Source organism: Ambystoma mexicanum, chromosome 6p, assembly GCF_040938575.1.
Source record: "Ambystoma mexicanum isolate Mex_15411 chromosome 6p, UKY_AmexF1_1, whole genome shotgun sequence".
NCBI classification, from domain to species: domain Eukaryota; kingdom Metazoa; phylum Chordata; class Amphibia; order Caudata; family Ambystomatidae; genus Ambystoma; species Ambystoma mexicanum.
The window spans coordinates 690,374,366-690,400,305 of NC_090935.1; positions in this window are offsets into that span (position 1 = coordinate 690,374,366).

The window sequence follows — 25,940 nt, forward strand, 5'->3', positions numbered from 1 at the left end:
CCAGAACCAGAGGCCAGAGATCCAGAGTGACCCAGACCGCTGTTAGCAGAACCAGAGAGCTGACACAGATCACTGTGAAGTGCCGAGACCAGACCGGAGTCCAGTCCAAAACCTGACCAGATCTGTGGCGAGGCCTATTTCTAAATATATTGTGAGTACCTAGCAGAACTGTGCAGAACCAATCTCTTAGTTAAAATAATATAATTCAATCTATTTTAATCTAACCAGAACTGCCTCCTAACTGTCACCTGTCATTTGCAAAGCTGTCACTTGTCATTTTCTAGCTGCAAGCTGTAACCTGTCGCTTTGAACTTTTAAAATTTCAAATCCGAAAAACTACCTTTATTTAATCGTCCGTATCTCTGGAACCGTTTGGGCTAGGAACTTGGTTTAACTTTCCTCTGAAAGCTTAGAATCTCAGCTTTTCAACACGCCTAGAACTTGCTACTCCGTATACTCTTGCCGTAATCACGATTCTCGCACTCGCAAATTTTACCGCGATTTGCGATTTGGTTAAAAATCCAGCCACGTGTGAAAACAGCAGCTTCATTGCTTTCCTTTGCCAAAAATTCGTTTAACCTGCTAGTTACTCCTAGATCCTTGCTAAAGTGAGCCTGAACTCATCCCAAGTATATTTCACTCACCCTGAACCTCCTAAAGGGAATTAAAACCATTTTCAGCATATTTCTCACTGCATTGTCACCATATTCAAAGCATTTTGCCTGTGTTTCAAAAGTCCTATCTGTTGTATAAGCTGCTGGGGGGGGGGGGATTGAACTGAATTCTATTTGATTGCATTCCTAAGAACTGTGTCATCTTCATCTCCTTACAGTGCATAAAAGGGGGAGTGAATTGTCCAAGAAAGTGATTACATTGTCTTTTGCTGAAATCCTATCGTTAATTTCTGTACTGCATTTCATTCCACATTGCATCCCATCCATTTGAAACCATAAAAGTATTGTTGCTATCGTATCCATCCTATAACCACTCATCATTGATTATAAAGAAGTGTGCTAGTGCTGGACTATCCATTATTGATTATTGCTCAGATTAAGTGTGATATTCAATTATTAATTTATTATAAAGTGTGATATATATATATATATTGTTTAAATTATCAAATAAACCGTTTAAACTTGCAAAACAGAACTACTTCGTGGCTCAGTGGGGTCAGGGGGATTCCAAGAGAGGGGTGTTATATAGGGGTAGTCATCCAGAACGCATGAACTGGACGTAAAGATATATCAATAAGGGTTTCCATTCAGTATCCCAGACTAGGCATTGACTTAGCTGTAGTGTTGAATTGAATCCTCTTACAAATTGGGGGCTCGAGCCGGACGTTTGGGTTAGATCTATCACTTGTGCAGATTAATGCAGCGTGCCAGCTGACCACATACACATATCCGGTCGGATCACCACGCTGTGTTACGCTGTAAAGCACTCCTCAAAGGAACGATCTAAGGAAAAGGTCTGTTTTGCAAAAATAAAATACAAACTTCTGTAAGTCAGGACAGAGACCAATCTCTAGAATGACGACCTTGGTAGATATGAAAATAGCCAGAGAAAACTTCTTACATAAGCTATTTGTGAGAGGTGAGTGGACTCATCAGGACCAAACGGTCTGGTTGCAGGCAATCGCGCAACAGGTCACTGAAACAGGGTCAGATATATGGGGAGATCAGGGTCCCCTACATGTGGCCCTGAGTGAACTATACATGGCCCCGAAGGCCAAGGATGAGCACCACAAGATTGCCAGGGTAGCAGCTTATTTATATTTACATATGGGAGCCATGCAGGACAAATGTGCTGAAGGCCAAGATCTGGCGAGTAGGCAACTGCTGGCATTACAGAAGGCCCAATCTGATCTGGACTCTTCTGAGCAGAGGCTGCTCAGGAGCAAGGAGTCAGAAAATGACAGCAGACGGTACATCACTAAAATAAAGGAGGATATGGATGTGCTGCAACAGGAAAAGGCGGACCAGGATACCAGATTTCTGGCCTTGCAGAAGGAGTACCAAGAAGGTTTGGACTTCCTACTGCAGAGCCAGAAAAAGCTGGAGCAACAGTTAGACTTCAATAGGGCATGTGCTGAGTAGGTAGTCACCCTGCAAAGCCACCTAGATAGGGAGAAGGCAGAGAGCAATAAACTGATTTTGAAAGACCTGGATACCCAGGCAAAGTTTGACCAGGAGCGCCAGAAAACTGGTGCCTTCCAAAGGCAAAGGGACGACCTGGCGGCACAGATGCAGGCTCTTAGTCAGGAAAGGGATACCTTAGGCCAGGAAGTCTGCCACTTAAAAAGGAAAATGGAAGAAAATCACCTGGCCCTCCAGGGACTGGGTGACCTCCAAAAAGAACACCAGAACTTGTTAGAGCACACCAGGAAGGTGGAGGATGCTCTGGCAAGAAAGGAGCAGGCCAATAGGGACACAGCTCAGGAGGTAACCCTCCTGCAGCAAAGACTGGCCCAGTGCTCCAGGACCAATCAGGAAACGCAGAGAGAGAATGAGGCTCTCTGCCAGCACAATGATAGGCTCCAACAATAGGTAGCGATGCAGGAGAAACTGATAGAGTCTAGTAAGGCCTTAACTGAGGAACTGAAGGCGCAGGCTCTTGCATTGCAACAGGGAGCAGGGGCGGATAGAGACCAGGTTCGCTGGGAAAGGGAAACTCCTGAGCATAACCTCAGGAGCCCTAGTACCAGAGGCATTTATCTCTCTCAGTCCCTGGACTCTGCCACCCCCCTGTCCCCTGGCGCACATGAGTACCGGGCCACAGGGATGGCAGATTACTATCCAGACAGAAGCATGGGGCTCATAGGCCAGTACCTCCCAGGAATGGATGGGCGGGCATCCGGGTATGGGCACCCAAGCACAGTGCAATTTAGTGGGGAACCCCAGGAGAATAGGCCCATTAAGGGCATCCTGAAAACTTCTGCCCAGTTAGGTCAGTGGGGGGGGGGGGTACCCATCAAATCCTGGCAGCAAGGAGGAATCTGAAGACTCCTCTGAACGGCGCAGGACACAGGCTCGCAGAATCCGGGAAAACCTGGAAGATCAGACAGGAACCTCTGGGAGCAGTGCCTCTGAGTCAGAGGATGAATGGACAAGGGTTACCCGAACCAAAAAGGCCAATAAGGCAAAAAGGGCCTTGCTTAAGGACCCATTGAAACAGATTAAGGCAATCAGGAGTGTCATCACACCTTATCATAAGAACGCCAAGTACTCTGTTTGGGAACACTTGGAGCTCTATGAGCAAATGATGGAAACTTTCCATTTGAAGGACAGCAGTAGCTGCATCCAGTACGTCAAATGGACATTCTCCCCAGAATACTCCAGTTTCTTTGCGGGGCTGGAGGACCAAAATCATTTAAGAAGGTCCACCTATAAGGCGGCCATCTTGAAACATTTTTATGTTCACAGAATTCCTCAAGAGGCTTGCAAGGCAGCCTACAATTTGCAATGTGGGGAGGATCAGGCCCCACAAGAATTCGTGCAAGAACTGAAACATGCCTTTGCGCAGACCACCAGAAGGGTGCGCACAGACAGAGGAGAATTTGTCAATACATTTTTCCATGCCTTGTTCAAATATATAATGACCCAGCTCGTGAGAGATTTTCATGAGAAAAGATCTTTAGATTGGGTCATTGAACAGGCTACCCGGATCTATGAGGTGCAGAAGCCCATAGAAAATAAAAGCAATACCCAGAAAAATCCCAAAACCAACAGCACCTCTGCTGCTGCCAAGGTGGCAGAGGTAAAGGTCACCCCGTTTTGGACTTGGAGATGGGGGGGCCTAAAAACCTACCTGCACCTAATAATTCACAGCCCAGAAGGCCCTCGGGCCAATCACAGACAGGGAGTCGAGGAGGTAGTCCCACAAATGGGATCCCCCGCTCCCCTGACTATGTAAGTCCCCGCTACAAGGGAAACCGACCAATCCTGGGTTGCAGCAGAAGGGATCTAACCCTGTGAATATTTGTCCATTTTGGGATTTGACCCAGCTACTTATTATATTTTTTGCAACAGGTTCAATTGACCAGGACCGGGAGTGCGCGCCTCACCCACCTTCTTTTTTGTACTGAATGCTATGGGAGTCCCGGGCTCCAGAGGCAGCGCCACGGGGTGACTGTGCCCCACTTTGGAGAATCATAAAGATGGCTCTCTCCTCTCCCCCAAATTTGGGAAGGACTTGTGCTTTGGAGGGGTGTCGGTTGCTGGTCACCTGAACAGAAAAAAACGTTTTCACTACAGCTACCAGAATCCTTTGAGTCTAATTAGACACACCTGCTCAACAGCCTCCCTGATGATTATTTGAGATAAGAAAGCGGTAGAAGGAGAACAACTACAGACCACAGAACTGCAGCTGAGGGATTTAACCCTGTTATTACTGAGTACCTGATTTGCAGCAAGGGATCTAACCCTGTTATTACTGAGTACCTGATTTGCAGCAGAAGGGCTCTAACCCTGTGAATATTTGTCCATTTTGGGATTTGACCCAGCTACTTATTATATTTTTTGCAACAGGTTCAATTGACCAGGACCGGGAGTGCGCGCCTCACCCACCTTCTTTTTTGTACTGAATGCTATGGGAGTCCCGGGCTCCAGAGGCAGCGCCACGGGGTGACTGTGCCCCACTTTGGAGAATCATAAAGATGGTTCTCTCCCCTCCCCCAAATTTGGGAAGGACTTGTGCTTTGGAGGGGTGTCGGTTGCTGGTCACCTGAACAGAAAAAAACGTTTTCACTACAGCTACCAGAATCCTTTGAGTCTAATTAGACACACCTGCTCAACAGCCTCCCTGATGATTATTTGAGATAAGAAAGCGCTAGGAGGAGAACAACTACAGACCACAGAACTGCAGCTGAGGGATTTAACCCTGTTATTACTGAGTACCTGATTTGCAGCAAGAGATCTAACCCTGTTATTACTGAGTACCTGATTTGCAGCAGAAGGGATCTAACCCTGTGAATATTTGTCCATTTTGGGATTTGACCCGGCTACTTATTATGTTTTTTGCAACAGGTTCAATTGACCAGGACCGGGAGTGCGCGCCTCACCCACCTTCTTTTTTGTACTGAATGCTATGGGAGTCCCGGGCTCCAGAGGCAGCGCCACGGGGTGACTATGCCCCACTTTGGAGAATCATAAAGATGGTTCTCTCCCCTCCACCAAATTTGGGAAGGACTTGTGCTTTGGAGGGGTGTCGGTTGCTGGTCACCTGAACAGAAAAAAACGTTTTCACTACAGCTACCAGAATCCTTTGAGTCTAATTAGACACACCTGCTCAACAGCCTCCCTGATGATTATTTGAGATAAGAAAGCGCTAGGAGGAGAACAACTACAGACCACAGAACTGCAGCTGAGGGATTTAACCCTGTTATTACTGAGTACCTGATTTGCAGCAAGGGATCTAACCCTATTATTTCTGAGTACCTGATTTGCAGCAGAAGGGATCTAACCCTGTGAATATTTGTCCATTTTGGGATTTGACCCAGCTACTTATTATATTTTTTGCAACAGGTTCAATTGACCAGGACCGGGAGTGCGTGCCTCACCCACCTTCTTTTTTGTACTGAATGCTATGGGAGACCAGGGCTCCAGAGGCAGCGCCACGGGGTGACTGTGCCCCACTTTGGAGAATCATAAAGATGGTTCTCTCCCCTCCCCCAAATTTGGGAAGGACTTGTGCTTTGGAGGGGTGTCGGTTGCTGGTCACCTGAACAGAAAAAAACGTTTTCACTACAGCTACCAGAATCCTTTGAGTCTAATTAGACACACCTGCTCAACAGCCTCCCTGATGATTATTTGAGATAAGAAAGCGCTAGGAGGAGAACAACTACAGACCACAGAACTGCAGCTGAGGGATTTAACCCTGTTATTACTGAGTACCTGATTTGCAGCAAGGGATCTAACCCTGTTATTACTGAGTACCTGATGTGCAGCAGAAGGGATCTAACCCTGTGAATATTTGTCCATTTTGGGATTTGACCCAGCTACTTATTATATATTTTTTGCAACAGGTTCAATTGACCAGGACCGGGAGTGCGCGCCTCACCCACCTTCTTTTTTGTACTGAATGCTATGGGAGTCCCGGGCTCCAGAGGCAGCGCCACGGGGTGACTGTGCCCCACTTTGGAGAATCATAAAGATGGTTCTCTCCCCTCCCCCAAATTTGGGAAGGACTTGTGCTTTGGAGGGGTGTCGGTTGCTGGTCACCTGAACAGAAAAAAAACGTTTTCACTACAGCTACCAGAATCCTTTGAGTCTTATTAGACACACCTGCTCAACAGCCTCCCTGATGATTATTTGAGATAAGAAAGCGCTAGGAGGAGAACAACTACAGACCACAGAACTGCAGCTGAGGGATTTAACCCTGTTATTACTGAGTACCTGATTTGCAGCAAGGGATCTAACCCTGTTATTACTGAGTACCTGATTTGCAGCAGAAGGGATCTAACCCTGTGAATATTTGTCCATTTTGGGATTTGACCCAGCTACTTATTATATTTTTTGCAACAGGTTCAATTGACCAGGACCGGGAGTGCGCGCCTCACCCACCTTCTTTTTTGTACTGAATGCTATGGGAGTCCCGGGCTCCAGAGGCAGCGCCACGGGGTGACTGTGCCCCACTTTGGAGAATCATAAAGATGGTTCTCTCCCCTCCCCCAAATTTGGGAAGGACTTGTGCTTTGGAGGGGTGTCGGTTGCTGGTCACCTGAACAGAAAAAAACGTTTTCACTACAGCTACCAGAATCCTTTGAGTCTAATTAGACACACCTGCTCAACAGCCTCCCTGATGATTATTTGACATAAGAAAGCGCTAGGAGGAGAACAACTACAGACCACAGAACTGCAGCTGAGGGATTTAACCCTGTTATTACTGAGTACCTGATTTGCAGCAAGGGATCTAACCCTGTTATTACTGAGTACCTGATTTGCAGCAGAAGGGATCTAACCCTGTGAATATTTGTCCATTTTGGGATTTGACCCAGCTACTTATATTTTTTGCAACAGGTTCAATTGACCAGGACCGGGAGTGCGCGCCTCACCCACCTTCTTTTTTGTACTGAATGCTATGGGAGTCCCGGGCTCCAGAGGCAGCGCCACGGGGTGACTGTGCCCCACTTTGGAGAATCATAAAGATGGTTCTCTCCCCTCCCCCAAATTTGGGAAGGACTTGTGCTTTGGAGGGGTGTCGGTTGCTGGTCACCTGAACAGAAAAAAACGTTTTCACTACAGCTACCAGAATCCTTTGAATCTAATTAGACACACCTGCTCAACAGCCTCCCTGATGATTATTTGAGATAAGAAAGCGCTAGGAGGAGAACAACTACAAACCACAGAACTGCAGCTGAGGGATTTAACCCTGTTATTACTGCGTACCTGATTTGCAGCAAGGGATCTAACCCTGTTATTACTGAGTACCTGATTTGCAGCAGAAGGGATCTAACCCTGTGAATATTTGTCCATTTTGGGATTTGACCCAGCTACTTATTATATTTTTTGCAACAGGTTCAATTGACCAGGACCGGGAGTGCGCGCCTCACCCACCTTCTTTTTTGTACTGAATGCTATGGGAGTCCCGGGCTCCAGAGGCAGCGCCACGGGGTGACTGTGCCCCACTTTGGAGAATCATAAAGATGGTTCTCTCCCCTCCCCCAAATTTGGGAAGGACTTGTGCTTTGGAGGGGTGTCGGTTGCTGGTCACCTGAACAGAAAAAAACGTTTTCACTACAGCTACCAGAATCCTTTGAGTCTAATTAGACACACCTGCTCAACAGCCTCCCTGATGATTATTTGAGATAAGAAAGCGCTAGGAGGAGAACAACTACAGACCACAGAACTGCAGCTGAGGGATTTAACCCTGTTATTACTGAGTACCTGATTTGCAGCAAGGGATCTAACCCTGTTATTACTGAGTACCTGATTTGCAGCAGAAGGGATCTAACCCTGTGAATATTTGTCCATTTTGGGATTTGACCCAGCTACTTATTATATTTTTTGCAACAGGTTCAATTGACCAGGACCGGGAGTGCGCGCCTCACCCACCTTCTTTTTTGTACTCAATCCTGGGTTATGTGTGGACTCCTCCAGCCCAAGGGGGGGGATCCAGCCAAGCACCTGACCCGGGGAACTTCCCTCCTAACTTCCCCAAGGAGGGCAGAAATTCTCCAAATCCTGGGCAGAACTTTTCCCCCAGGTATCCACCCAATTTCCAGCCCCAAAATCATCCATCCTTCTTTCCCCAATTCCCTGAGCCCAGACAACCTAATCCGGGAGAGGGGAGGCCAAGGGTGGAGGGGTACCAAAATCTTCCCAACCAGGGGTACTACCAGAGAAGGGATAGCTACCCTTCCCGGGATCAGCCCAGGGGAGAAAATAGAGCCCTGTATCAGCCTGAGCGGGTTTCCCAGTTAGAGCGCCAGGTCCAAAATATGGCACGGGATCTGGGTCACATACTGAGGGCTCAACAGAACCCTCAGATGAGCATGCCACTGCAGAATGCCCCAAACTCTGGACCTGGTGCTCCAGAACAGTGACGGGGGCAGCACCCCAATAACACACCGGTTCCCAGGGAGGAGGCACAAGGGGAAGGGGGGTGTAAAGCCTTGGAGGAAGCTTCCTTTCCAACTTGTAAACAGCCCCTGGAAAACCAGGAACCGGAAACAAAATCTCCTGCCCCTGAAAGCCCGCCTCCCAAGGAGCAGAGGGGGGGTAGGAGAAACAAAGGACCCAAACAGACCCACTTTGTGGAGGAGGTACAGGTCTTCCAATTTGAGGGAGAGGGATCCTCAGAGGATCCTGGGGAAAGGACCTTCTCCTTCAGAGATGGGGGAACTCCTCCCAAGGAAAAATGGGTCCCAAGGGATGCCAATTCAGACTGGGGAGATATGGAGACTGAGCTACAGCCGCCCATCATCTCATCCCAGAACCCACAATACCAAAATCCCCTGGTTCAAACCCATCCTGATGACTGCCTCCAAAAAGGGGGGGCGGCCCAGAACCGGAACCAGGGGAACCCACAATGGCTCTGATCTCCAGTTGCCAACTTTTTGTTTCAGATTCCCAAGGCTCTCCACAGAATTCTGCCCAAATTTCTTCTCTTGCAATGTCCAAAACCAGAAAGTTAGCCCACCAGTTGTCCAAAAATGTGCATTATCTGTGCCCCCTTGAGGAGAAGGAGGGAAGATATTATGCCCCGGTACAAGTACAGGGGCAAGGTACGATTTCAGCGCTGGTGGACACGGGATCTCAAGCTACCCTTCTTTCCAGAAGGGCCTTTGATGAACTGAATGCAGGAAGGGGAGGGAATTACCAAATTCCTCTCACCTCACTTCCTGGACAACTCCAGAACTTTGACGGGAAGGAAATTCCCGTCGAGGGGACGGCAGATTTGGACATTAAAATTGGGCGACACAAGTTGAAACACCCGGTCATAGTTGTGACTCCAGAGGGCACCCCTTGTTTACTAGGGAATGACCTCCTGAGAAGGTTGTCACCCCTAATAGATTGCGTAAACAAGGTCCTGTGGACCCAGACTAGCCGACCCATAAAATTAAAACAGAGTGTCAACCATGTTAGTTTAAACGGCACATGCCACATGGTTGAACAAAATTCTGACCAAGTAGAATTCCACTTCCAGAATAACCAAATTCCAGACGTGACAGTGATAGCAGTAGGTCAACAGACTGGTGATGGGGGGTCCTCTCTATTTCTGAAAATCAACCTTCCTTCCGGTCTAAAGTAGTATTCCACGCTGGAAGGAAACACTCTGAAATTCTATACTAATCCACAATCAGAAACTCCCACTCCTATAGTCCAGAAAGATGTGAAATCAGCTCAGAGCCTGGCTGATATTCAGCAAATTGGAGAGCAGTTGTTCATCCCTGTTCAGTTAAACGATGGGAAGGACTCTGTTCTCGCCCGAGTGTGTGTGAGCAACGGTAAGAGCTTCATCAGCGAAGCCATGTTCCGCCAACTCCCAAAAGATCCAGCCATTCCCACATTTAAACTGATAGACAAATGGGAAATGGACCTGGAAGCGCCTAATTCCAAACATCTCCTGCCAAGCAGGTGTATGCTCAAAATCTCCATTGGCAACAAGAGCATAGTCCATAATTGTTGGGTCGTGCGAGACGTCACAGCCGCCTTTTACTTAGGCAGTGACATTCTCAATCGCTTTGCCATTAGTTTGGACCTAATAAACTTCAAAGCTTGGTCCCGATTAGCGGATAATCCCATGGGCTTTGATGATCCAGAAAAAGCATTTAGGTCAGCTCAATTGCTACCTTATGCAGTTGAAATTCAGATTAAAGAGGAAGTCACCATCCCAGAAAGGACCAGACAATTCTCCCTGGAAGTGAAAGTTAAAAGAGGACAACATTTGAAAAACCCTGATGCTTACATACATCTAAATGCTTCTCTCCAACAGCAAGGGTTGGGGGTAAACCCAACTCCATTAGTCAACATAGAACATGGCACCATTCTAATAGAGGTGGATAACAGCGACTTAAAGAGTATTACTCTAGCCACAGACACCATTATTGGAATGGCGGTTGATGACCGACATTTTTCCATCGATTTAGGAAATGAACTGTTAGGACCAATCCCCAAGGACTGTTTTGACAGTGACAGTGAGGACAATACAACACCAGACAGGATTTTTACCCGCCATGGGGGGAACTTCCTGGTGTACACTTCTTGCCCTTATGGTAAGGAAGATGTGACTTGTGACTTCAGGAGGGATGAGGTGATTTTCCAGGTCCATGAGGGCTGCCTTTCCCACCTGAAGCCTCCAGTCCAAATCAGCACTCTGACCAGGGACTTCTCCACCCAGCTGGAGGAGGCCGCTGAGATAGCCAAACCAGAAGTCTTTCCAGGCTTCAGGCAGATGGTGGAAGAGAGAGTCAACCTAGCTGATGCCTGTGTGACTCTGGAACAGAAGCAAAAGTTGAAACAAGTCTTCTTGGATTTCCAAGATCTCTTTGCGGTAGACTCATATGACTGTGGTCGCACCGACATCCACACAACAACAATCCCCACGGACCCTGGCATGACTCCAGTGTTTGGAAGCAATATCGCTTGCCTCTCGCATCAATGGAGTCCCTTACTGAAATAATTAAGAACCTTGAGTCCAGGGGAATAATCCGTCCCGTCCACAGCACCTTCAATAATCCGGTGCTGGGAATATTAAAGCCAAACGGCCAGTGGAGACTCTGTGCTGACCTTAGGGAGCTCAACAAACGGGTCCATACTTCCCGATGGCCTCTTCCCTACATTGACCAAGGGCTGGCCCAGATTCAGGGGTCACAGGTATTCACTGCAATAGACCTGACCAATGGATACTGGACCGTGACGGTCAGTAGGGAGGACCAATACAAGCTGGCTTTTACCTTTGGGGGCCAGCAGTATACATGGACCCGGACTCCCTTTGGATACCTCAACTCCGGCAATGAATTCAACATTTTCCTACATAAGGCCATGCCCGACCTGGGTGCGAGGGGTAACCTGGCTTATGTAGATGATGTCCTCATCAAAAGTTCATCTGTGAAGGAACACATAGCGGAGATCCGTTATGTTCGGACCCAGTTGAGGGCCGCCGGAGCAAAACTTTCCTTTCAGAAAGCACAGTGGTGTAGAACCCGTGTTAATTTCTTGGGGCATGAGATTCATCCTCAGGGTCTCTGTCCTCAGGAAAAGAAAGTGGAAGCACTTCAGAAACTGAAAGACCCTGCAACTCTGCGGGAACTAAGGAGCCTCCTTGGACTGACTAATTACAGCAGAAAGTTCATTGAGGGCTACGCAGAGATCACCAGACCCCTGATTCATCTCCTGAAGGGGGGGTCAAGTGGGAATGGGGTCCAGAACAAGCCGGGGCGGTGAAACAACTCAAGAGAAGCCTCTCACAAGCGCCTTGCCTAGCTTACCCTGTCAGAAACAAGGAGTTCTTCCTGGAGACGGGGTTCTCTAATACGTGCTTGACGGCAGTATTATACCAAAAGCATGACAAGGTCAATAAAGTAATCTCCTATGCGAGCAAAACTTTATCCTCTGTGGAGGAAAAATTCAACGATTGTGAGAAGGCACTCCTGGCAACGGTGTGGGCATTGAAGAATTACCGCCCGTTTATCCATGGGGAACACATCATAGTGGAGACTCCACACCAGCCTCTGCAATATCTCCAAAGTGACAGAATCTGGGCCGGAAATGTGAGTAATTCCCGAATTACTTCCTGTATTCTGTCAATGCAAGGCTTTCCTGTGGAGGTCAGATATGGCCAAAACAAGAAGAGTCCCCTCGTGCAAGGTCTGGCTGACTTGCATGATTGTGCCAGAGAAAACTGTCTCGAGGACGAAAGTCTAAAAATCAAGGACAACACGGAGGCATACCTTAATTCCCCACACAAAGTCTTTGAAGAGGACAAGTGTGAGGGAATGCCCACTGTCTATGTGGATGGATGCTCGTACCATGTTGACAACGACGGGGAGAAAGAACTGGTGGCTGGCGTAGGGAATGCATGGGTGAAGGAGTTCCCAGAACCCTCCGCTGGATACAAAATTGGTCCCTGAAGTAGTCAGGTGGCAGAATTGATGGCTGTGCATCAGGCCATCCTCACTGCTGTCCAGCATCAACTCCACGAACTGGTCATAATCACAGATTCGGATTATGTCAGGAACGGGTTCGTGGAGCACCTGGTTAATTGGAAAACCAGAGGCATGTTATGTGCTAATAACAAACCCTTGAAACATGGGAAGTTGATCCAAAACATTGATGATCTGGTCACCTCGAATGAGATGACCATCTATTGGAAAAAGATCAAGGGTCATTCCAAAGTAGAGGGACCAGACAAAACTGGAAATGACTTAGCTGATCAGCTGGCCAAAACCGAGGCCATCCAAGGGGATCTAATTGAGATTGAGTCCCTGTTGGGGGAAATCCAGGTCACTGCTATCACTAGGTCCCAGACAAATGCTCACAATGACCTTTCAATTGCACAATGGAGCAAGGAGACCCCTGATGCTGATTTGATTACCGCTCAGAAGGGGGATCCAATAATTGGTACATTTTACCAACACATTGAGGACCCTGAGAACTTTCCCCTGACGGATACCGATTACAACGGGAAAGAGGACCTTAGAGTGTTGATGAAATGTCCAAAAATGTTCCGAATCCAAGACGGTTTGTTGGTAAGGAAATCCAAAGCTGGCCACGATCAGTGGGTGGTTCCTACCTCATTCCGAAGCCTGATGTTAAGTCACGCCCATGATGCGGCCACCGCCGGTCATAGGGGGTTTCACACAACACTGGAAATCTTAAGAGAGGTTGCATACTGGCCACACATGGGCCAGGACCTCAACCAATACTTGAAGGGTTGTCTTGTGTGTGCACAATTTCTGCCAACATCCCTCACACACCGGGCGCCTCTCCAAAAGAGGGGGATGACACTGCCATGGTCAGATTTACAAATCGACTTTGTAGGCCCTGTGATTCGCTCGACTAGAGGAAACAAGTACATGTTGACCGTTACATGCTTGTTTACCAAGTGGGTGGAATGTCTCCCAGCCCCAAACTGCAAGGCAGAAACGGCAGCTGCCTTGATGATTAACCACATCTTTTCCCGTTTTGGTCTACCTCAAAGGATTGAGTCAGACAGAGGTAGCCACTTCACCAGTGAAGTAATGACAAAGATGTGGGAGATACTGGGGGTCAAGAGAAAGCTACACATTGCTTACAGGCCAGCTTCTTCTGGAGCAGTGGAACGCTACAACCGGACAATTGTGAGCATCTTAAAAAAGTTTGTGGCAGATTCTGGGCCAAGTTGGGATATCCGATTACCTCTGGTCCTAATGGCCATAAGATCTACCCCTTCATCTTCAACCAAAATGTCACCATTCGAGTTGATGACTGGGCGCAAGATGGTGCTTCCTCAGCATTTGCTCTACAGAACCCAGGAGCAAACGTTGATAAATGCTTCCATAACTCATGAGTATGTGGAGAATTTAAGGAAACACCTTCAACATGCTTTTGCCTATGCTCAGCGGAATCTAGAAAGATCAGCTGAGAGTATGAAGACCCACTATGACCTGAAAACTTCCAGGAAGGAATATCAGGTGGGGGACCGGGTCTATCTATACAATTTCCAAAGGAACAAGGCCAAGCAGTGAAAATTTTTGCCTACATGGAAGGGACCCTATGAGATTATAAACAAGATCTCCCCTGTGGCCTACAAGATCCGCATCTCCAAAGGCGGTTTGGCAGAGGGGGAAGACAAGTGGGTCCACATAAACCAGTTGAAGTGTTGCCATCCCAGGCACACTCTGCAACAACTGGAGGAATCCTTTGGAATCCTAGAGGGTACTGTCTCAGATTAATTCAGTTCTAACTTAAAATATCCTACATATCGCCTATCAAATTCTGAGTTTCTCAATGTGGGTGTTTTCGTTTTTGAATGCAAAAAGAAATGTGCATGTTCATATGTTTTGACTATATATTTATATGCCACCCCACTATATCAATGGTGGGGGAAAAATGTCTATGAATAGGTATTGCCGCTCTTCCTTTGTCGTCCTAGGAGAAAGAAAACCTTGAGACTGGCCAGGGAGGACGATCCGGAGACCGGGAGCAGAGACACGAGGGGCCCAGGGTACCGCCCAATATGCCCATCAGGACCAGCGAGGAGAACCGATCGATCAGTACCGGATGGAGGAAAAGATGCTGAACTGTGCCATTTGCAGAATTGGAAGAAGATTATGCGGCAGACCAGTGCGTGGGTCAAAACCCTTGTCCACCCGACTCCCCATGGACTCAAATTCAAAGGGCAGTCACGTGGGGGGATTTGTTGGGTGTCCTGACCCACGTTTGAGCTATCATGCTGCAACATTTGGTGCTGTGGGCTTAGAAAATCCAAGATGGCCAAAAAGCCCACAAGTGCGCCAGAATCCAGGAGAACCACGCAGTTTGTGCGCACACCAAAATGGTTACCTCACTTGCCACCCACCAGTGTAAAGAAAGATCTTTGTTAACAAAATCCACTGTTACTGATGTCAAAAAGTTGCTGAAATCGTGGCTCACTGGACCACTTCAAAGATTCAACCCTTCTGTGGGGTTCCACATAACCATTTTACTGTAAGGAGCCCCATCAAAACAATGTTAAGCAAGGATTATTTACTACCATGTAAGAACCATTCCTGTTTGGAATGCATTAATCCAAGAAAGATCCCAAAAATGGATGCAGTACCAACAAAATCCTCAAGGTGGCGCTAGCGGTCTAAACTCTGACAGGAGAACTAAGTGCAGTTGCTGACAAAGGGATTTGACTCAGCTGACTTCAAAGGCTGCATTTTAATTAAAAATTAGCCACCTGCTGTTCCCAGAGGCCAAAAGCCTGGGAAACCCTCTCACCTCAAGAGATTCACACCACAGCCCAGGATATCACATGGTCATAATAACCAAATGCAAAGTGACCCCCTGGTCTGCTGACCTCAACCTCCTGGAGACCACACAATAGGCTATTGCACTTGAATAGAATATGTTGATTTTGACTGTTTCCTGTCAACAAAGGCCTGCCTGCCAGAAGACACATGTGATCACTGACCCACCCAAGTCTTGGAGGCGGACTCCAACACCCTGAGAACTGAATTGAAAGCAAAATATATATTTTACAGAAACACTGATAACTCTTTGTAATCAAATGACAGGAATGTATAACTTTGAGAGCCTTCATTTAAAAAATGTACCTTCGATTCAAGCCCAAACTCCAATTTGTGTGATGTTCTGGGGCAAAACCCTGCTATTTATGTATACTACAGACTCTGTGTTTAAGCTAGAGACATGGTAATTTACTGGAGTATGTATGGACAGGCCGTGTACATGTACATAAATCTGGAAAAAAATCTGATGTTGCAAAACCCACTAAAAAGCACCAAAGGTTGCCATTTCTGAATGCAAGCCCCCAGGAAGAGCAGAGTTTGAACAGGGTATATCTCATGTGATATGTGATGGGTGCATGTAATTTCAAACCACTGTCTATCTATGAAATATGTCTTTTTGATCAAATATAGATTTGTGTGCAATTTGACAGGGGAGTGTCCTTTCTACAGGCCATATAATGACATCATGATGACACTTCATTTCATTCCCCCAATCAAGGGGAAGAGGAGGAAGTGGCCAATGACAAGTGGAGAGGGGTAGGGCCTAGAAAGCTAGCCTCTCCGCCCACTTTCAAAACACATAAAAGCAGACAGTCAGGACAGATAGGGACATGCTATTCCATCTGCTGCAGGACGCTCTGCCGGGAAAATCCATACTTTACCTCCATCAACCTCCAGAGAGCCAACACAGAGACTCCAATCTATCCACCTTCAGAGACCAAGACTTTACTTCAGTATTGGTAGCAGAGAGGTCAACTACAAGCTAAATCCCTCTTTTGCAGGCCTCAAATCATTGTAAACTATTCACAGCCAGGCGAGCTGTTTGAATTCTTTGCAAGAACTCTTGCCATTTGCCAGAAAGCAGTGTTGTATCAAGAGAAAGCAGAGCAGTATCCAGAACCAGAGGCCAGAGATCCAGAGTGACCCAGACCACTGTTAGCAGAACCAGAGAGCTGACCCAGATCACTGTGAAGTGCCGAGACCAGACCGGAGTCCAGTCCAAAACCTGACCAGATCCGTGGCGAGGCCTATTTCTAGCTGAACTGTGCAGAACCAATCTCTTAGTTAAAATAATATAATTCAATCTATTTTAATCTAACCAGAACTGCCTCCTAACTGTCACCTGTCATTTGCAAAGCTGTCACTTGTCATTTTCTAGCTGCAAGCTGTAACCTGTCGCTTTGAACTTTTAAAATTTCAAATCCGAAAAACTACCTTTATTTAATCGTCCGTATCTCTGGAACCGTTTGGGCTAGGAACTTGGTCTAACTTTCCTCTGAAAGCTTAGAATCTCAGCTTTTCAGCACGCTTAGAACCGACTTGCTACTCCGTATACTCTTGCCGTAATCACGATTCTTGCACTCGCAAATTTTACCGCGATTTGCGATTTGGTTAAAAATCCAGCCACGTGTGAAAACAGCAGCTTCATTGCTTTCCTTTGCCAAAAATTCGTTTAACCTGCTAGTTACTCCTAGATCCTTGCTAAAGTGAGCCTGAACTCATCCCAAGTATATTTCACTCACCCTGAACCTCCTAAAGGGAATTAAAACCATTTTCAGCATATTTCTCACTGCATTGTCACCATATTCAAAGCATTTTGCCTGTGTTTCAAAACTCCTATCTGTTGTATAAGCTGCTGGGGGGGGGGGGAGGAATTGAACTGAATTCTATTTGATTGCATTGCTAAGAACTGTGTCATCTTCATCTCCTTACAGTGCATAAAAGGGGGAGTGAATTGTCCAAGAAAGTGATTACATTGTCTTTTGCTGAAATCCTATCGTTAATTTCTGTACTGCATTTCATTCCACATTGCATCTCATCCATTTGAAACCATAAAAGTATTGTTGCTATCGTATCCATCCTATAACCACTCATCATTGATTATAAAGAAGTGTGCTTGTGCCGGACTATCCATTATTGATTACTGCTCAGATTAAGTGTGATATTCAATTATTAATTTGTTATAAAGTGTGATATATATATATATATTGTTTAAATTATCAAATAAACCGTTTAAACTTGCAAAACAGAACTACTTCGTGGCTCAGTGGGGTCAGGGGGATTCCAAGAGAGGGGTGTTATATAGCGGTAGTCATCCAGAACGCATGAACTGGACGTAAAGATATATCAATAAGGATTTCCATTCAGTATCCCAGACTAGGCATTGACTTAGCTGTAGTGTTGAATTGAATCCTCTTACAGGTCCAAGCCATTTATGGATGTATGTTTAAATATTTAGATGAGTTCAGTGACGTTGTAAGGATAAGCTGAGTGTTTTTCCAAAGTGCACCATGTGGGGTATCAGAGATTTCAGGATCCGCAAACCAGTGACGGGATTGTTTTAGGAGAAATGCACAGTGATATAGCTTGAAATCTGGAAATCTAACCCGACCATTCCATAAGGTGCCTTTAGTTTAGTTAAGGCAATTCTATTACTCTTTCCCACACCCCATAGAAAGTTCATTAAAATATAATATATAGATTTGAAGAAGGAAAGAGGTAGGGCAACAGAAAGAAGCTGCAGGTAGTATATAGTACAATAGTGGAAAGCATAATTTTAATTGTATCTAGACGCCCCCACCAAGAAAGGTAGAGGGGGGACCATTTGGTGTTAATTTTGACAGTGTCTTGGATCGTGGGGGAAAATCAAATTCCAAAATATTTAATAGAGACACCACACCATTTAAGACCAAAGGTATCAATATCATGTTTATGGCAATAGGAGTTTAATGGCATAATTTCTGATTTGTCTCTATTTAATTTGTAGCTTGACACTAGACCAAACTGAGATAAAGCATTAAGTAGATTGGATAGGTGAAGTTTGGGGTTCTTAATAAGAATAGGGATGTCATCAGCCTACGCCACTATTTTAGTAGATGAGGCTCCTGCAGGAATGGCCGGGATATTTTTACTAGATCTTATTAATTCCAATAATGGTTCAAGTGAGAAAATATATGGTATAGGTGAAAAGGGACAGCCCTGCAGAGTGCCTCTGAGTAAATTACCTTATTACATTAGTATGACAACTCAATTTTATTTGGCTACGGCTGGACTGGAGATAACCTCGTTAATCAAAAGGGATTTCAGTTTCATTGTTTCTTTATTGGATAGGTGAGTTTCTTGTATACAAGCAAATGATGACTTGGATTTATTTAGGTGTGATATAATTTTACATCTGTTGATGGGATTCTTACATCCTTTAATGTTCCATGTAATACACTCATAGGTCATTTAAGCATAAATAAACAAATAATGATATACATACATCTTATAATTGCAGTATACTATTAGAATCTGAACCATAGAACTGCAATTTAGGTCATGAAAACCCAAGTAGTGACATTAACGGACACTATATCCGGGATCAGGTAAGGGGGTAGGGGGTTTGATCATAGACTGAAAGTATGTGTGTAAGTAAATAAGAATATCAGTAGAGATCAAACAGGACATGGGAGTATGAAAGGGGAAAGAGAGATGTAACAGGTATAGGTAACACCAGCTGGGTTGTCAAAAGGAAATAGAACAACCACAGTGGAAGAAGGACGCTGTGACAGCACCCACCTCACCATGTTATAGTAAATGGGTAATGATTGCATTAAATAGGTAGAAAACAGAAAAGGAAAAATCAAGTAACAGAGTAAAGTTATCAAGTAACATAGGAGGTTGAGGCACTTGTAGGTGTAGAAGTGTCCATTCTGTCAGTTTTGATGGATTGAATAAAGATCCTAAGGTCAGCTGGATCATCGAACACAGCCGTTCGCCTTCATGTGTTACTTTAAAAGAGCATGGGTGATAAAGCCTGTATTGGATTTTAAGCTGCTTCTGGGCTGTACGAAAAGATAGGAACACTTTTCTGCACTGGGCTGTGCTTCTGGCCACATCTTGAGATATGAATAGCTTGTATCCGTGCCAGATGAGGGATTCGCGTTCTTTGGCTGTAGATATGATGAGCTGAAGCTGGGAGTATTCCAAGAGGTAAAATATGAGTGTTCTGGGTAAAGGACGAGAAGTGGTGGAGATTGTAGGTTGTCCAATTCTATGAGCATGCTGTGTATTGAGTACTGTTTCCTCGGTTAGATGTAGGATGGCTGGTAGAAATTTCTGTAGAAAAGCAATGGGATCAGAGCCTTCAGAGCCTTCTGGTAGACCAGAGATTCTCGCAGATTATTGTGCCCACTATGATTTCTAAATCTCCATTGTGCTTCTGAAGCTGTTTTATGGATTTTTCTAACTGCACGACTCTGGGGGATGTCTTCAACAACCCAGACTCTTCTTTCCACTTCTTCGATTCTGTTATTAAATACCATCCATCGGTCATCTAATTGCTGCAGTTCATTATTTGTAGTCTCAATGAAAGGTTAAATGCTCTAATTTCAGCAAGAATGGCTTCTATGGCAGGGTCAGGGATTCCAAGTCGAGGTTTCTAGTCACCTTTAGGCCTTTAAAGATTTGTTGAGGAAGTAGTGGATTCTTTTGTAGTAGGTACACTCTTTTGATTGGATTTACTGGCAGCCATTCTGACAGATATTATCAAGGTCTAGAATACAAAATAGTGCTCCGAGGCAGAGATCCTGAAGTAAATGCAAGTCAGTATAATGTTAGTTTTGTAGACAGTAGTTTGGACACCTTTTTTTTATAGTATTTTGGAGTAACGTGCTCTGCATGAAGAAGTTTGATATTTAGGTTCTATAATATCTGATAGTATGCAATTATTAAGTCTATATTATTTAGACTGTCTGACTCTTATAATAAGCGGCTTAAATCAATAGACAGAGAATGATAAGGAGCAGAGTATAGATAATAGAGTGTATAGTGAGGTCACCAGTTCAGGTATAAAGGTATAGTACTGTTCTTGTGTACTACGGCTGCAAATATAGGCTTGATAGAGTGTCAAGCAGATACTCATAAGAGGTCTGTATTGTCCAGATGTAAGCTACCGACATTGTAAATAACGATGAAAGGAGCAAGCAGACAGTGGTAATAGAGCAATAATGCCCAGGTGGAGGCTGTCAATGTTATCAGTGAGTTGGTGGTGAGGAAAGGAGTATGCATATAAGGCTGTTTGAATTGTGCATGCACTTTATAACAGAGAGCAAGATGCTTTTGTGGTAGATTTAGTGATAGCATAATAGTGACACACAGGTGTGGTTCTTAGAGGAGGAAGGTGTTTAGCACAATGCCTTTTGATTATTTTATGATGTGCTGACAGGAGATAGTGTTTATGCAGCTGTGTATCTTGTGATACTCTGTATAGATATCATATGTTTGTCTTTTCCTTTTTTTGTGCTCCTCTCCCCTATTTATTATATATTTCTTCTCCTACTTTCTCTTTTACCTCCTTATTGTTCTCTTCTCTTCCTTCTTTCATCCTCTTTCTCTTCCTTCTTTCTCATTCCCTTTTTTAAAAACCTTTTTGCTCTCTTTTTCCACCCTCATTTACTCCTTTCCCCTTTTCTCACCCTCTCACCTTTTTCCTTGTTCTTGGCTTCTTTCCCTCCTTCCTTTTATGTAGTTTTCTCTCTTCAATGTTCTTTCTTTCAATATGCAGTATGCTTGTGGCGCCAGATGTGGCATCATAAGAATATGGAATTTGGAAGGCCCAGGGCCGGCACGTCACCTGGAATGTGATTCTGTTCCTCTCTACATGACTGGCGGCACATCACAGATCAGCCCACGGAGCTCTCCATCGGAGTGGAATGGTGATGCCGTACTAGAACAAAACCTCTGCGATAGTGAGCGGAACAGCTAGAAGGTAAGTTATGAAGATGCAGACAAAATAAAAATGTTTCAAAACAAAGACTTAATTCCCATTTATGTTTTGGTAAGGTGGAGTGGCTCGTCTAGGCGCCCATCTTCTCCGGCGTTCGGCCACACCCCTACCAAAATTGCCAGTTCTAAATAAAATATTAAACTCATTTGTGAGATCTACCGATCCTTGGTACAAATGCAATTGAACTTTTCATATCATTCCCTTATACAATGTGAGTAGAATTTGGGTTTTAAGTGTGCCAGGGCTAGAAACTGATGTGATTGTGAATGCAGAGGTACAGCAAGTCAAAACATGTCTGGTCATCGCCAGCATCCGTATTGTGTGCAGGTTACTGCTGACATTGATGCCAATATATGTACCGGTCCGCATTTGTTGTGGCTACATGCCTTTTGACTGCACGTTTGCTTAGGTTTATTTTAGGACTTCCTGATAATTGTAGTTTAACAAAGGGGATTGGGAAATGGTATCAATGTGCAATGTGCGGTAAAAGTAGTTGACACAGTAAGATTGCGTGCAAAATGTACACATTTGGCACTTTGACATACATAGACTAAATAGCATTTATTTCATGAAGACTATTTTAGTAGTTATCTTGGAATTATAATATTGACATTTCCTATGTGATGGTGTGTATGGTTGTATGTGCACAATAACTTTTGAAGGGTATGAGATTAAATCACATATTAACTTTTGGTTCCGTTCATAATGGTGCTAAATTACTTTTGGTAGATCTCTGCCATAAAGGCACCCGCGAGCAGAGAATGTTGGATGCACCGCCACCATTCTGAATGGTGCCGGTGCATCCGACCTCCCCATTCCTGTTTAGCCCTATGAGAATGGGGAGCTTTCCATTGCAGTGCCCGCGAATGGGCTATTACCGGGTCTGGCGGAGCTGTAATGACCCGGTAATTGCCCATTAGCGGGCGCAAGAAAAAATTGAATGTTTGGCAGCAGCCTGCCGGTTTTACTGGCAAGGCTACTGCCAAATTGTAATGAGGACCAGTGCGTCAAATCCAAGATATTGCAGCTAAGGTCATAAGGCTATTTGAACCAGCAAAATGGTGCTGAAGCACGTTCTGGAAATACAGTATTTGTAATGGTCAGAATTCCATGTGGTGTTGCAAGGATCAAAGAACTCGAACTATTTAACCATGAATACTATCATATAGGATCGACCCTAAATGTTACAATTTTTTTAAAAAAATTGATAACTTAGCTGAAGTTCAACCTCATCATTAGATCAGATTTGAGTGATTCGAGAGATGTCGATGCTCATCTTGAAATATACCCAAGGAATGCAATGCCTTTCTCATGAGCAAGAAAACATCCCTACCTGAAGGTCACGCAAATGAGCATCTGGGAACCTTTTCCCAACGACATTAGATCACTCAAATCTCACCGACATTGTGTGTCAGCAAAAAAGGTGGAAAAGGTGAACGCTCTTCTCTTTCTGAAAATGATATAATAACAGAATAAAATGTCATTGTTAACATGTCTACTAGCACCAAGATGTCTTAATTGGGTGTATAAAATGAAAGTGACTTAAGGTAACATAAACAAGTTGTAATAATCAGAAAAGGTCTATGCCAGCAAATAGATGCCTTACTTGTAAGCAAAACTCAGCAAGAGGATGTTTGTTTCCCGAAGCAGTTATAGAATGCAAAATTCCTCTTAAATTATTTAATTGTAATATTCAAGCACTGTCCCAAACACATGTTAAGTATTCCTATAGATATACATCAAGCACGTGTGATGAAATAACTTCTACCCTGCAAGAGTAGCGGTTAGACCATCCTCACTTCTCCAAAATAAGAGCGATCCCAGTCATAAAGGTGGAACAGGCACCGTTAAACATTATACCTCCTTTGCCTTTTGTGGTAATGTGGACCATGGGAGGGCTATACTCTCAAGAGGGTTGCAAATGTGATTCAGCAGTAACGCACACAGTAAAGTACAACAGCCCAAAATAAGGGAAAGTCCAATCAACGTTCTATAAAAAAGTATATAATCGAACGAAATAAACCAGTGTACAACTAACTATTAAAAACACTATCAAAAACCTAACCCACAACAACTGTTGAACATTTTCAATATTCGGTTTAGTCAGTATTTAGGGGCCCAACAAGTGGACCTTGGAGGTGGGCCTACAAACCAGTACATTTTTAGTTCTTCGTAGTTTGACAGCATCAAACCAGGCTTCTTCTTTTTGTGCAAGAGAATCGAGCCAACTTCCAGTACGGAAGATTGTGGAGATCCAAGTAGTGAGTGGGTATCTAGCCTGTTTGAAGCAGTGGTTCATAGCACTCCAAAATTCTAGCACAGCTGTTTGGAGGTCTCACTGGGACCGGACCAAAGATCAGGCTGGTTTGAGAAGTGATATCATAAAAGCAACCTCCTATACCACAGTCTTATGGGGAAGATTCATTCAAAAATGATTTGAGGTTTTCCACTTTTTACATTTTAATATAATTTAAATTTATTCTAATGTAAAGAATTTGATACAACAGCAGTAACATGTTTATAGGATGCAATTACATATACAAACAAACATGTCAAAGAACCGCAATTTCTAAGACAAAAACGATCAATGTTACACATTAAAAACGACACAACACCATTCAATAATACAAAAACACACTCAACTCCTCCTATCACAAACACCATACATGCCACTAAAACCGAACATATAATGTGCAAAACCTAGATCGAATGTTCAAATGTAGCAATTTAAGGTGAAATAAGACAATTAGTGCAAATCTAACATCAGCGGGTTGTACTAAAGATCAAAATGGCACCATTAATTTATACAGTGTGCCCTGTTAATTATTAACACATAGACTTCTGTTTGCATGGCTATGGCAAAACCTGTTCAAAGTATGTACAAAGGAAAATAATCAATCTGTCTGCCAACCCTATTTTTGGCTGTAGTGTTAATTCTATGGCAAGACGGAGGCGAGCATTAAGCTTCATCTTCTCTTTAGTCTACTCTCCAACAGTTTCAACAAATAATGTAAATTTTACTTTCTTGTTTTTTTTTTTTTTAAACTTCAAGTCCCATCATTCCTTGTAGTCCCTTTAGTCTCTTGGCCATGTGACCTAGTCCTTCCTCTTCCTCTGTTCCTCCTCTTCTTTTCCTGCTCTCCAGAAAGCTAAGTACTACCCTACATTAGCTGCGTAATAGCATGTGTTTAATGTAAGGTTTGATGGTATATAAACGGAGTATGAGTTAATGATATGTATGGGTTTAGCAGCACAGCAGCGTTAGAGCGTTAATAGTATAAAAGAGAGTCAGCGGTCCCGTGCCACAATACCCGGCACCTCAGGGGCTCACTGATCTCCTCATGAGCAGGCTTTTGGACAGCACAGAGTCGCGCCAAGTTGCAGGCAGCCCCCACCCTTGTGGGGGCAGAGCAAGCGACGAGAGCAGGAGTATAATCTCCCGACCGTGTCATTGAAGCGGCCCGCCCTCTCGAGGACGGGAGCCACAGAGCGAGCAGCCCCCACCATGGTAGAGGCGGAGCTAAGCGACGCAAGCGAGTGAAGTTCCGTCAGAGCCAGGAAGCAGCCCCCACCCTTGTGAGGGCGGGGCCGCCGACACACAGCAGAGCCAATCGAAGAGCAAAGAGCACAGGACTCGAGGCCCCCACCCTCGGGGGGCGGAGTCATAGCGCAATCGCGCTGAAGAGGCTTCGTATTAAGAAACACACAAACGCTACGGAGCACTTTTGAGCCCATTAAACTGATTAACGGGGCAAATAAAACGCTACAGAGCATTTATAAGCTCATTACACAAAATCACAGCCCGGATAAGAAGTGTATTTTTACACTTGGGATTCAAGAAAGGTCCCTGAGCAAAAACTGCACAACAACAGAACCAGTGCAGACAAGGTACAGCCTCACAAGCTGAAGTGAATCAGTGGACGTGCCACTACACCTGAAAAGGTATTGTTGAGGCAACTAACAGCACTATACATGTCAGACATCGAATGGAGTGAAGAAGAACAAGAGGCAGTCTACCAGGAGGACGTAGCCTATAGTTTCAAGTAAGTGCTGGGGGATTCACTCACAGAGGCAGTTGCTCAGGGGGTCAGGCCCCTACAGGAAAGACTACAGACAATAGAATTGTTTCTGAGCCAGAAAGACAAGTTTACCAGGCTGGAAGAAAGCACCTCCACAAGGGTCACTCCAAAAGACACCAAAGGGTACACAAGGCCCAGAAGAGCAAAGATTCCTCTGACCCCCTGGGCCAAACGGAAGGGGCAGGTGCAAGGGCCCCAGAGGCTTTAGACGCTTTCAATAGACTGAAAGAATCTTTCATGAAAGAATCACAGGTGCCGAGCCTCGAGATCCCCTACTCAGGGGATGATAATATGGGCTATCCAGAAGAAGGTTTCCCAGAAGAGGAACCACCAGAATCCCCTACCTCCAGACAGGAGGATGTAGATAATGAAGGGGAGGAGGGAAGCCAATCCCTGCCAAAGAAAAGACAGTGAAATCTCCATAATGTAGAGGAGGAAG